The 13,285-nt window shown below is 41.6% G+C and overlaps 1 protein-coding gene across 2 annotated transcripts in view; it reads right to left on the bottom strand.

Moving 5' to 3' along the window:
• SGCD (sarcoglycan delta) overlaps nt 1-13,285 on the bottom strand; it is a 269,247-nt gene that overhangs the window by 244,523 nt on the left and 11,439 nt on the right. The window contains exon 1 of one of the 2 annotated variants that reach the window (XM_066197274.1): nt 10,995-11,065. The exons of the other annotated variant lie outside the window; for it this stretch is intronic. The gene's annotated coding sequence lies outside the window, so the exon portion shown is untranslated. Of the gene's footprint in view, nt 1-10,994; nt 11,066-13,285 lie in introns of those variants that run through there. 2 annotated transcript variants of the gene reach the window in all.

Raw genomic sequence — 13,285 nt, 5'->3', positions numbered from 1 at the left:
TTATCTTCATGAAAAAGCTACTGAAGCATCTCAAAACTCTGCCCCCTCTGGGTCCTGAACAGGCTGACATGTCTCTCCCTCGTTTCCATTCCATTTTTCTTCAGCTGGGGCTGCATTACGTGGTTCTTGTCTCACATCTCAGCCCACGACTGTTCCAAGCCTGCCTCTACCATGCGGATAGCGCTTTTGTAAAAGCGATAATAAAATTTATTCAGCAGCTCTTAAAAGTCTCCTCACATACGAAGGCATGTGGGGAAAACAGCCTTTCAAAGCTTTGAAGCTCTATACCAGAAACATCTGTTCGGGTTTCTAGGAGTTTGCAGCCCAGTTCCCAGAGCTCAGAGCTGGAGGCTGAAGAATCCTTCCGAGCTCTGGTACAGCTTTTTTCACACATCTCCCCACAATCAAACATAGAGGCTTGAGTTTAAATACAAACTGTAATACCTTTCCCCCTCTCCACGTTTTCAGAGCTCTTCATCTAATTCTTCCAGCAGTTTTTCCTGTAAAATCTATCATGATGTCTCAGCAAGGAAGTTTTGAATTTTTGGGTATCTTTGGTTGGAAAGACAAGAGCCAACTGGCATGTTAGACAACAAACCCCACAGCAGCATTTAAATGGACCTATTAACCACCACAGTCATCCTAGTACTTACCTGTTATTGCAAAGATGAAAAGTTCACCAGACATACAAGAACATACAAAACATACAAAACCACTTTAAGAACAGCTGGAGCTGATGAGTTCAAAGGTTCACTGAACTTCAGTCAATTGACCTAAATCACTGAACTAGCACAGCAACTGTTTGGCCTGGGAAAAACAGAACAGGATACAAACACCATGCTCTTCCAAAATAATCCCAACCTGTGGCCCCAGGGCTTCCTGAGCCAGCAGAGGTTGTCTCTCTTCACATGAGAACCAGCAGTGTATTTCTCACAGCCACATCTTTAACCTGCAGAAACTTTCAGCTAACAGATTATTCTGAACAGAGATTTCCAGAAGCAGGTTCTGTGTGAGGAATAATCTCGCTCAGTATTTTTGAACTAATTAGAATTTTTTATATGATGCTTTCTGATTCTTCAATTACGAAAGAGAATGAACAGTATCCCCTATTATCTTATTCCATAGCATGATTAGCAAACCTTCACCATCATCCCACTCTCTGTCACCTCTCTTCCAGCTCTTTTTCCATGTGCAAAATTGTTCAGTCATTCCATCCTTTTCTTTAAATTTAAAGCTATTTGTTCAGTCATTTCATCATTTTCTTTAAATTTGAAGCTATTATCACCTGCCTGGCAAAGAATGGTTTGAAATTTGACTTCTCATTGACCAGAAGAAAGAAATATGCAGCTACAGCATATCTACAGGACAGTTTCCTTCTTTAAAGAGATAAAATCTTAAGCAGAGGTGGCAAAGAGAAAGCCCAGATTCTTTTGGACCTCACCAAAATACCAAAAACCCTTTTCATGAGGAACAACTCTACCACAAGGTCTACAATGACACCTCACACCACCATATCCAGCATTATTTTCCACAATTCCTCCCCAGATTACTTGTGCTACATGGGAAATACTTTCCCAATTCTCCCCTCTTTGACTTTTTCCTTAAGGAACCACTAGGATGGAAACCCCTCATACTGCTGAGCTTGGAAGCTATCAGCAGTCACAGCTTCAATAAAACAAAAAAACTGATGACATTCTTTACAAAGACCACAAGACAGAAGTTTAAAAGATTCTCAGTTTAGCTGTCCTTTAAAGTTTCCTCTGCCTTTTTCCCTTTAGAGTATTAGCAATCGCTGAGAAGAATTTCTCATGTGGGTAATTTGATTTTTATCCCTGGAGTGGGTGGAAAGGACTAAGAGGATGATTGTTGTCCTGACCAAGAGCTGAACTTCTGCTCCTGGATACACCAGATAAGCAAACACTCAGGGGGAAAAAGCCTGTTTACACTGAAGGACAGTGCTGGCATAGAAACAAGGGGGTGCAAACCAGCTGTGAATAAATACCTGCTGGACATCAGACAACGAGGTTCTATTCCAGTTTTCCAGGGGAAGTACGAGGGACAAAAACTATTCATACTCCTAAAATGCAGTGTGATCAGTTAATGAAAGGGCTTATGTGATGTGATTGCTCACAATGGCAGGAAAACGGACCTAATGACCCAGGAGGTCCCTTCCCAGATATATATTGTCCTGGTGAGGGGTCAGCCTCAATGAGTAGAAAGAACAGGTAATAGTAGACCCTGTGTGAAATTCTGGTGAATTTCCTGAGTTTTGCCCAGAACTGCAGAAAAGGTGCATTTTCAGTCCAGCTACACAAGTGAGGCTACTACAGTTTTATATAAAACCCTGCCAAGATACTCTTTTTTATGCCATTTGAAAAGGATCAATTCAGGGCAGCTAGAAAGCACACACATCCTTTTTAAAAAAATTAAAATTAAAAAAAAAGCTTCAGAGACATAAAACATAGATTCCTACAAAATTTGGTTCATTCACCTGCTTGTCAAAAGGTTTGGAATCTTACACCATCAGCAAGAAGATAGCTTGCACTGGATATCAGAGATTTTGAAGACCGGAACAAACCATCAGGTCATTTAATTTGATCAGTCACACAAGGCAGTCTCCCACACTCCCCCCAGTACCTTCAGTCTAACCAAAAGCCTCCCAGAAAGTCATTCTGTCTTGCTCTGAGTTTATCAAAAGCAAGAAAATGTACAATCAACACACAGTTTGACTTTCCCTATCCAGAAGTGTTCAACTTTTAATTTTCCTGTCCTTAATTTAGAGCTGTTGGTTATTCATGTGCCTTCCTCCACCAAATTAAAGGCCTCCTATCAGTCCCAGTGATATGCAAAACGCAGCAAAGCCCAGTTCTGCAATTCAGTCTGACAAAGAGAGAGAACTTTTCCCTGTCCAACTGGAGCAGCTTCCAAAACTAGTGGAAAATCACACTTCTAATTCAGCTACACAAATTTATACCAGTAAGAAATATGACCCACATAGTCTCAGCAGCAGTTTTGAATAAGGTGCTAAAGGATAATGATTTCCAAGAATATTTATTAATAAAATGTGAATTTTAACAAAGCTGATGTCTAGCACTTACCTCACATTCCTTTTTCTCACCTATCCAGGCTATGTTCACAGTAATGAAACAAATGTTCATTCTCATATTTATGCTCTGTTCAAAATTTCTGTGCTTCTCCACACCTCTACTCAGCTGTCTCTGAATGATGGCAACCAGGTGAAGATAATATGTTTTAAAATAAATCAGAACAGTGCAGAAATGTTCTTTTGGGTTTGGTTATTTTTTTTTTTTAAATCTACAAAATGAGTCCCTTCCCTTTGTTTCATCTCCAGTCACCACAGTTAATAAACTGTGCTCTCATAAGCAAAGTGATTTCTCTCAGTAGAGAAAAGGAGAGTATTTCTGCTTTATAGAGCAAACATTTACACAATCCTCATGGCTCCTAGGATTCCTCACATCACAAGTTTCCTATTTAGAAACCTCCTCCCACATACACACACCACCAGGCTGTGTCGGTGGAAGGGCTTAAAATACAGATTGCCTCCTTCTTTACACAGTCCTGCCCTAATCCTTGCACTCTTCTTAGAGACAAAAGAAATCAGGATTGCTATTTAAATTACACAGTATGCAACACACTGGAGAAAAACTAGGAATTTTAGCCTTTAAGAGGTGATACGGATTTCCCACAAAGGCGTGAGGTTTAACTGGATGTATCCCACAAGGGAGAGCAGAGATAAATCTCTGTTTGGGCACTTTAGAGAAAATTACAACTGTAACACAACCTGGAAATCAAACAGCAGTCTAAGGAAAGCCAGCCTCACAACAGGACACCAGAAATATCAGGAAAATTCAACACAGGCTCTCCCCAAGTCTCTTTTGATCAGTGAGGTCCATTTTCACTGCTGTAAGAACACCTAACCCTCAGCAACCAGCAGAAGCCAGTACTTGCAACAACAATTAAAACATCACTAATTACAAAGTAATTAACTCCTAGTAACTGTAGGCTTTTTAAGCTGTACAGCAGCATCTCAGGGCAGATGCCTGAGCAATCCTCTCACTGCCTGTGGGACGAGAATGTTAAACGCCAGACTGCTGCAAACGTCAGTGCATTAAAACTGCCCGCTGCAACAGAAATGAGCAATTGCAAAGAGCCTTTGTCAAGCCATGTGGAGCACTTTCTAACACTCCTGCTGCGTCAGAGGAGCTGACCTGCTTGCATTCCAGCAGGGGTTTGGAGCTGACTTCAAGTCGCATGCAGGAGTTAAGAGAATGAAGAGCCGCGCTGGAGTTGTTTTACAAAAGCAGCCAACAGCGAGAGCTGCTTTTGTTAATATAATCATTATATGAAAAAGATGTCAAATGCTGGCTTTTATGCCAGCCGAAACTTCGTCTTGGGAAAAACGCTCTTTGAAAGTTGCAATCATTCCGGCTTGCCTTCAAACCAAGCATTTTAGACCAAAAGAATCATTTTAGTTTCTTTTTATTTTCCCCTTCACTCAGAGCCCAATTATTTCCTCGCTGTAATATGATGGTTCCACCTCTCCATTTGCTGGAGGATGTCCACCCCACTCACTACCAACAGTTCTCACCACACACCCAACTAGTACTTCAACTTCCATCCAAACCCATTCTTGAAATACCTTCCCAGACTCCCAGCAGGAATTTCCCCATCCAATATCCAGTTCCCAGCAGCTTCTGAAATCCTCCCACTCTACAGCCTCAATTCCTCCTCCTGCTCCCAGTCAGGTTCCTGCCTCACAAACTACTCCACTGGCCCAATCTTACATAGAAAGCATTTAAAGTCCAAACTCACCTAAAGCATTTTGATAATAGAAAAGCATCTCGGTGTGGGTTATTTTATACCTAGGTGAAATGCACAGGGAGGTACAGCCAGATGACCCAAAGCATAACTTACCTTTAAGCCAGTGTGACAATCAGAAGAAACAGCACAATCAGAATCCCCCCTGGCTCCTCCATTAATATGAGACTTTGCCTACAGCAGCCATGGAAAATCGCATCGAGGTTGCATGGTATTTTATATCAGCTGTGGGAGTGATACTGAAGGTCACAGAAAAAGCACTGCGTCTGCCTCAAATTTTACTCGTAGCAGCAGAGGAAGAAGCAGCCAAGAAGTTTGTCCAGAAAAGTTTAAAGAAAGCTGCAAGGGATGGAAGAGATCTCCAGAGGAGACTTTAAGCAAGGTGAGGTGTATATGGCAATAAACCCACAGCTCAAAAATCACTCACAAGGCATAAGCACTCAGCTTCTCTCTCCTCCCCATTAAATCACACTTCCCTCCCACAGATGAGAGCTGTCGGGAGCTCTGCGCCAGCCAGAGGAACAGACTGGGATGAGTGGGGAGAGATTAATTGAAAACTGAGAAAGAGGAGGATGCTCAAGATAGCAAGCAGCAGCTTTGCAGGGCAAACAGGGAAGAGAAACTGTGCTCGAAAAGCAGATTTAGAGAACTGGGTGGCGAATGTCTAGAGTCACTGGGGCTTGGGACTACAAACAGATTTCCTAATGACGGAAGCAATAAGACACTCTTTTACCCACACAAGCCTTGCTTCTGGGATGATGTGGCTCTTCCCCACAGCCTCTGGCTTCCACAACCCTGAAAACTAGAATTTTCTCTGAGCTTCGTTTCTCATCCATAAATCAGAGTAACAATGCCATGTCTAGCTCCTGGGGTCTTCCTGCAAGCAATACTTTAACTATTGTGAAAACTATGCAAATATCACTCAGGTAACTACAAAGGATACCAGAACAGTCACAACCAGAGGCGGTTCTGGTTTTAGCATCTTCAGAAGAAATCAAGTCATTTGACACTAAGAATGAAGCATCTCTTTCTTTTTCTTCTTCAAACTAAGAAAGTCACGTAATTTCAAATCTGTGCCAAGAGAACAATTCTCAAAGGTTAGAAAAAAAATGCAAGTAAGTAACAAAATTCACTGGTACCAGCCCAGACAGAACCACACCTGCCATTGCTTGCTCTGTCCTGACAGGAGGGACCCACAGGGACTCCTGATGGATATCATCGATCTAAGAAAAATGAACATGCAGTACCCACTGCCTCTCTTGACTGCTTTAAAGCAGTTCCTCCAGTTTAACTCAGAAGGGTCCTCACACCCCATTTAAAACAACTGAAACGTGTCTTTACAGTAGATAATTCTTCTCATTTAAAGAGGGAAGTAAATTAAACTCTGAACCCTAATCACATTAATAGCCCCGCCTGACACTATAAATCACCGATGCAGCATTTTGTTCATGCCCATAAATTACTGACACCATGCCCTCCTGCAGAAGATTCCTTCTCCTTAAAAGCACATTAATATGTTTGCACCCAGTCTCCTTTTTAAATACACTGGCTCACACTGTCAGCTTTCCTAGTGCTCTAGGCACCAATTTCAAATTTCATAATCAATGATATCATTTTCCTTCACGGCAGTAATTTGATTAGTGCTCTTGGGTGTGACAGGCATTTGTGACCATTTCTTCCTGTCTTCATCTGAAATTCCTAATCTTCCTTGCCTCCCTCCTCCCCGCAAAACCTGTGCAAAATTGATAAAATAACATCAATAAATCAAGGCTCTTGCATTTTCCCTGAAGTGACTGTATTCCAGATTTCTTCTCTGAAACACAAACAAGGACATAGTTCATCTAGTTCAACAGCATGACCAAAAGGGGTATAAAATGATGATGATGTTTTGTGGCAGTTATTGCCAGTTTAGTTAATATGACTGACTGCTTTTCCTGTGCAAGCTGTCTCTTCTGGATTACCCTATCTTTGAAATAATCACCACTACCACCTAACATTTAGTAATAATTTACTCCACAGCAATTGGTGTGACAGAGCCCACATCAGATGAAACAAAATTGCAACATTCTAGGGGAAAAAAAATTAATTCACATTTGTTTCTGACAAGTTCAGAGTCCCTGCTGACCAACCTGTACACTGCACTGTTGAAGTACAGTACATTTAGAACTTTTCACGCACAGCATCAAAGGAATAGAGTTCAAACTAAAGTTGTCACTTTCTTCCCACTAATTTCAGAAGTTTTAATGACAGCGAGAACAGGAGGCAAGAAACTGTGTATTAATCAAGTTCCAAAACAACCTGCAGAAAGATGCCTGCCCATCCCTGAATTTGGCTGATTTCATCAGTCACACAATTCTTGAGGACACTTAAAACCACTTCCATTTCCACAAACATCTGGAGAGACTGAAAGTGGAATGCAGCCGATAGCACCTACTGTGTTTTCTTTCAGGGAAAGTGGGTTTTTTGTTCCCCAGGATAACTGATTTCTCTCTATCCCCCATTAATACAAAGCCTTCCAGAGGCAGTCTGGGGATCACACACACATTCTCTTAGCCAGGGCTGAGTAAAACGGAACTTCTTTGATTTTTCCCCTCCTCACGCGCAATATTTCGGTGAGATAAAATACTGCATGTGTGATATACAGATTTAAACTATGGAAGCTTAGTACAGGTGACCTAATTCAAAAGACAGATTTCCATGAAACAGATAACTCAGGTTTTTTTCTTCTAACTGCTTTTTTAAAGTATCTGATTCAAGATATCTAAATGTAACTTATGACCTCAGATTCCATATAGTATTCTGTTCTCCCTTGAGGTATCTCAGAGTCATCAAATTTTTTTTATGTTGGGCAACCACACCGACATAAGGATCTCCATTAAACTTTTATCTGCAAACATGATGCAATGGTGCTAATTTACAACTGCAGAAGAGAGAGTCCATGGCTGAGATAAAAGTAAATGGACCACACAGGCAAAAGAATTTTCAACTCTCAGATGCTGCATAAGGACAAAAAAAACAACTGTCCAAACTGTCATATTTAATCATTATTAATTATTTATCCTACAGGAGAAAAATATGTCAAGAGTTTGCTAGGGTGACAGAACCATTAACATGAGGAACCCCTCCTGTTTTTTACTCAAAAGAGTTGTTAATCTTTTCCAAGAGTTAAAGCCCAAATGTTCATACATGAATTTTGAAAAGGCTGAAGCAGCAGAACAAAACTGAACCAAAACTTTTCTTTGAAAAGAGCAATGCACATTCCTGGAATGAGTAATTCCTTCTTATCTGCTCTGTTAATTCCTTCTTCTTGACATTCGTATTTCTATCATAAATTAGCTGCAATTTTCTTTTCCCACAAGATGAAACCTGTGCTAGTAGGCAAGTTCATATTGACTGTGAATTACTGAAGCATGCACGTAACTTTTTTTTTCTTGCAGAAATTCCTTTTAAGCAAGGTAGAAGCAAGTTCTTTCACAATGCCATGGCAGCAATTTGTTTTGCTCTTTTAGGTTCTATTTACTGAGCTAATAAAGACACTCATCAATTAAACATAAAAAGTGATTTCAAATTTAAATTATTGTTCTGATTTCAAGTTACATACACGAAGCTTACATGTTGCTTTTGCTCCCAGATGGAGCTGACAAGAAACAGCAGATCTGACCTACAAAGCTACTTGGAGGAACTGCAGCAGATAAGTGGCATCACATTTTGCTGCTCTTCAAAACCATCCATTGGTTCAGGGAGCCATTCAGGCTGAAAAGATATTACCATTTTTCCCAAGGCAAAAGTGCGAGGAATTAAAAAACAAAATAAGAAAATAATATCTCAGACAGTGGTTGGAGAGATACTATTGCAAAAATCTATCTCCGCACATCCTTATTTGCCAGCGTCACAGTTTGTGGAACAGAGAACAATTCAGTATTTCAAAGGAAGCCAATAACCATCATGAGAGCTCCCATGGGTGATGTTACTTAATCTGCAGCTTCATCTTCCAGAGGAAAAAGGAACCTATGAGGAAAAACTATTTCCATAAACAAGGGTCTTAAAAGCTGAAGAGAAAAAAGGTTTGGGGTAAGTTTCAAAATTCGGGCACTTCTGTCTAACAATCCTGGTCATGCCCTTCCTCCCCTCAAAGCTGGGGAACAATTTAAAGCCAACGAGAGCTCAAGACTTTGGGAAATGCAGATCTTGGGGAGCACTGTATCAAAAGGGGCCAATAGGAAGAAGGAATTTCTTTATTTCTGCATCAGACTCTCTGTGGCTCTACCAAAGCAGCAGCAGTAACACTCTCCACCTTCCAGATCAGGTGCCCCACAGCACACCTCACGGGAGAGACTCCATCCCTGCCAGAACAAATGTTAAAGCAGTTTGTTACTCCTCATCCTCCTCTTTGATCATTTCAAAGCTTTGAACAGTAACAGACTGCTGAGGAGAGAGCTACCAGCACCAACAGGGAGAGAGGATCTGCTACAGCTGATATGCAGCACACAGAGACAGCGTGCAAAGGATCTCCCAGGGAGGAAAAGCAGAAAGAATTGCAAGCACTTCATCCTACAAGGATCAACAAATCCCACAGACAGACTGCAATTGCATGAAATTGTTCTGCAAAAGGAAATAAGAGAGGAACAGAAGTTACCTGCAATTTCCTAGTTCTCACTGAAATGCAGCCTACATTTTTAGGAGACTGAGGAGAAAGGGCATTATTTACGTCTATTTGGAGGACATAGGGAAAGCAAGAAGGGAAGGGAGGAAGATTCTCTTCTTCCAGCTCTGAGACCAGGCAAGTGGCTTAGCTAAATAAACAAGGTTTTCAAAAGTATAGTGATAATATTTTAAAACAATAAGCAAAATCTGCATTCCATCGGCAAAGCTGTAAAACTTGGCCTGGAGACTACACACGGTGCTCTGATCACACTGGCTCCTCAGAGCTGACCCATAAAAGCCAGAGCAATTACTGACAGATGCACTAAAAATTTCTGACTCGCTTTTTGGGGGAACAAGCCATGGATTTGTGTTTGGAAGCTATTCCAAAACTGTTACGAGTCATGTGGAATAAACAGCCTTTTGCTCAGCTGCCAACATACCAGCCCAAAAGCTTGATGAGGTGACTTCAGACAGAAACAAAAAGCCTCTGTGTTTGTACCTACTACAGCTTGCACTAAATTCCCCTCTCTGACAGAGGATCTCGGTGCCAGGGAACAACAATGAACTCACAGGCCAAAGGCTCACATCTGCTGCTTGGCTTTGAAATCCTTCCTCGTCTTTACTGACTTAGATTGCAAAGAATGCCAGAGCCCAGTGCCACTTGGAGGACCCCACTGATCATCCTGTGGCCACAGAGACCAGCCTGGAGACCTTCGTTGCTCAACAGCTTCAGGTTTTGAAGTGCTGCTTCCCACACACAGTTACATTGCCCATTCAAGACCTGAGTTTCCAGAAATCTCTTGTTGGTGCACATCTGTTGGGATTAGAAGGTTCAAGGTGCCTCCAAACGTTAATCAGAAAAATAGGAAGACAGGTCATTCCACAATCCACAAACACAGAATCATACAAACCACAGAAGAGTCTGGGTTGGAAGGTACCATAAAGACCATCGCACTCTAGCATGACAGGGAGACCTTCTGCTAGACCAGGTTGCTCAAAGCCCCCATCCAGCCTGGCCTTGAACCCTTTCTGGGTGGGGATAACATGCAGCTTTTCTTACTAGAAAGGGGAGTAAACACAAAACTATCTCCTGTGTTAGTCTGGCAGAAACGTGTTTCAGCCTCAGTCATTGTTCCACCAAACCGAGCACCAGCCTTCACAGCTGAGAGCTTGTCCTTCTCCACAGACTGCTCAGGAGCTCCCTCTGAAATGGAGCCATCACTCGTAAGGTGTCCCCTCTGCAGCAGGTTTCAGGACCAGCAAAACTTAGTTACCAAATGAAACACTGTGAGCAAGCATGAGCAGCCTTTCAGCTGTGACAGGAAACCAGACACAGGGTAATTCTTGTCTTTATTCACACATCACAGACTGACTGCAGTGATTTTGAACACTTGCCTTTTTTTTCTCTGCAATGCATACCATATCATTACCCCCTGAGAGGCCACTTTACACTTGGTTCTCCTGCCTCCTTTCTCCTGCTTTGTTGTATAAAGTCATATGGAAAATAATACCTAAGTGGCTCCGCATCCTGCAGGGAAGTAGCTTAAAACATCACCCAGTCTTTCTGAAAATTTTCATGCCACTGCAAACAAAAAAAAAAAAGTCAGTCATTATACCTCAAACTTGACAGTTTCTTTTGGATTGAAAACCATAAATTAAGTTAAAAATATTTATTTATTCAAACACATGGGTTTGCTTTCCACCAAAACACTTCTGACAGCTGCAAAGATGACAGTAACCTGTGATACCTGCTCTGCATCACCCTTGTGGCTGTCTTGTTATTTCTGGAAACCCAAAAGGTACCTCCTGAAAAATCAAATCATTCTGTCCTAATTAGAAGCTTCTGAAGACAAACTTCAATTGGGATGTACACTTCCCACACATTAAACACTAATTCAGAAAACAGGAAGCCCTTCTCAGCATGTCCTTCAGATGAGAGGTTGCAGACTTAAAAACACCAGGTTTAAAACCCAAGCTGAAAACTCTGCCGTTTAATAATGAAACACAGCAGTTGTATTTCAGCTTCTGGAGTTCTTGTAGTAATAAATAAAACCCTGACAGGTTTTGAGAAGCTTCCTCACAGTCACTAAGTTTTACAGGACAGGAACTTACTCTCTCAATGCAAACGTGGGGGTGATAAATTCTTTCTCCTCACACACCTGCTATGACAGGAGTGGGATATAACTGCATTAAAGCTATAAAAGTCCCTTTCCAGGGATGACACTGCCTTCTAGTCTGGTGATCAACCACATGGTTTGTGAACAATCAGGTCAAAATACCTCAAGTGCCACCAGTTCCCTGTGTTCATCTTTGCTGGTGGGAAACAGAAATATTAACTGGGCTGGTTGAACTTTCCTGCAGCTTAAAAGCACCTCACAGCCAAGGTCACCCCAAACAATGCAGGTGCATTACTGCTGGACAAGGAGAAGTGCACGGAGGAGAAGTGAGCACTCCAAATCCTGTTACTTTTCTCTGATCATCTTATGCTGCTCATAATGCTAATCTGATCGTTTATTAGGGATGTAAGATAATGTTCATTCTTGCTAGGCAAGGCAAGGACTACCAGCAGCCAGTACACTGAATTAAGGGCTATTAATAACCTAATTTCCAAAGGCAGTTAGTATTTTCATCTGTGGCAAGAATTTAGTTGCTTGGTACGCTTTTCTGCAAAAACAGAACTTGTCTGGAATAGCTAGGAACTATGTATGACCCCATTTTGGCTCTAAATTACTGATGCAAACTTTTTTGGGCAGATATCCAGTGATTCAAGATCAACAATCTGACATTATTTTTGCCTGTGTGCTACCAAAAGCCAAAACAGGCTTTGGGACTTTTTGACAGTGTGTGTGTTTTAGGCAGTGAAAGCGCCGTGCCCTGAAACCAACAACACTAATGATTACATCACATCAGCACACAGTTTCTTAGAAACACTTGCACTCTCAATTTTCACCTACTTAAAGGGAAGTGACAAGGCTGTAAGTCTCACAATCAAAGTACTGGTTCATCACGTGAGGATGATTTATTTTTTATCTTCTGTACAAGTGCTTAATAAGGTAAATCCATCATGTACTTTTATTTAATTAAACAATCTCCTGGTAACAGAAGATTCTAGCAGCATGCAGCTGGAGTCATACAAACTACTGCATCCCCCTGTGTTACTTTCTGACGTGGTGTAAATTGGCATAAATCTGCAGAGTCCTGTTGATTTACACCAAAGGGTGACTGATCCACATAGTTACAAGCTTCTGAAACAAGACATAAAAATACATTTGACACGCCCCACCTGAGGAACAGCTGAGGCCAACTACTGTCACTGGGGCAGCACATCCCCTCGCGGTGCCCTCTCCCTGCCCGCCAGTCCAGCCCAGCACCAAAGGGGTCCTTTTGGGCTCCTCAGCCCCCTTTCACAGGAAGCAGCAACTGCTTCATTAAGGGCTTTAATCGCTTAAAAACTGCTAGGAGTAGCAAAGGGGAAAAGCATGCAAGTTCCTCTCTTAAATGTAATTAACATGTGATGTTCTACTCTTGACTAGAACTACACAGGTAGAACACGAAGTTTCAAGGCCCTCGCTCCTTGTCCTGATGCCTCAGATCGTTCCAGCTGAAAACTCTGTTGTTTACCCTTTAACTTTTAACTGAGAGGCCCTGAAATATAATCAATGCTCACTTTTGAAACCCTACAATTTTAATTACCATTTTCAGAAACCCTCTATCACATGTTTTATGTACAATCAATGCTGACCCATAAAGGGAAAGCACTCTCACATTTTGGTATACAAGAAGTTTGCTCTTTAAGAAGAAA

Source organism: Chamaea fasciata, unplaced genomic scaffold (genome assembly GCF_029207755.1).
Source record: "Chamaea fasciata isolate MVZ Bird 193981 ecotype frontalis unplaced genomic scaffold, bChaFas1.0.hap1 SCAF_15, whole genome shotgun sequence".
NCBI lineage: Eukaryota > Metazoa > Chordata > Aves > Passeriformes > Sylviidae > Chamaea > Chamaea fasciata.
The sequence above is the reverse complement of the archived record's forward strand: the minus strand, read 5'-3'. Positions and strand labels throughout refer to the sequence as shown.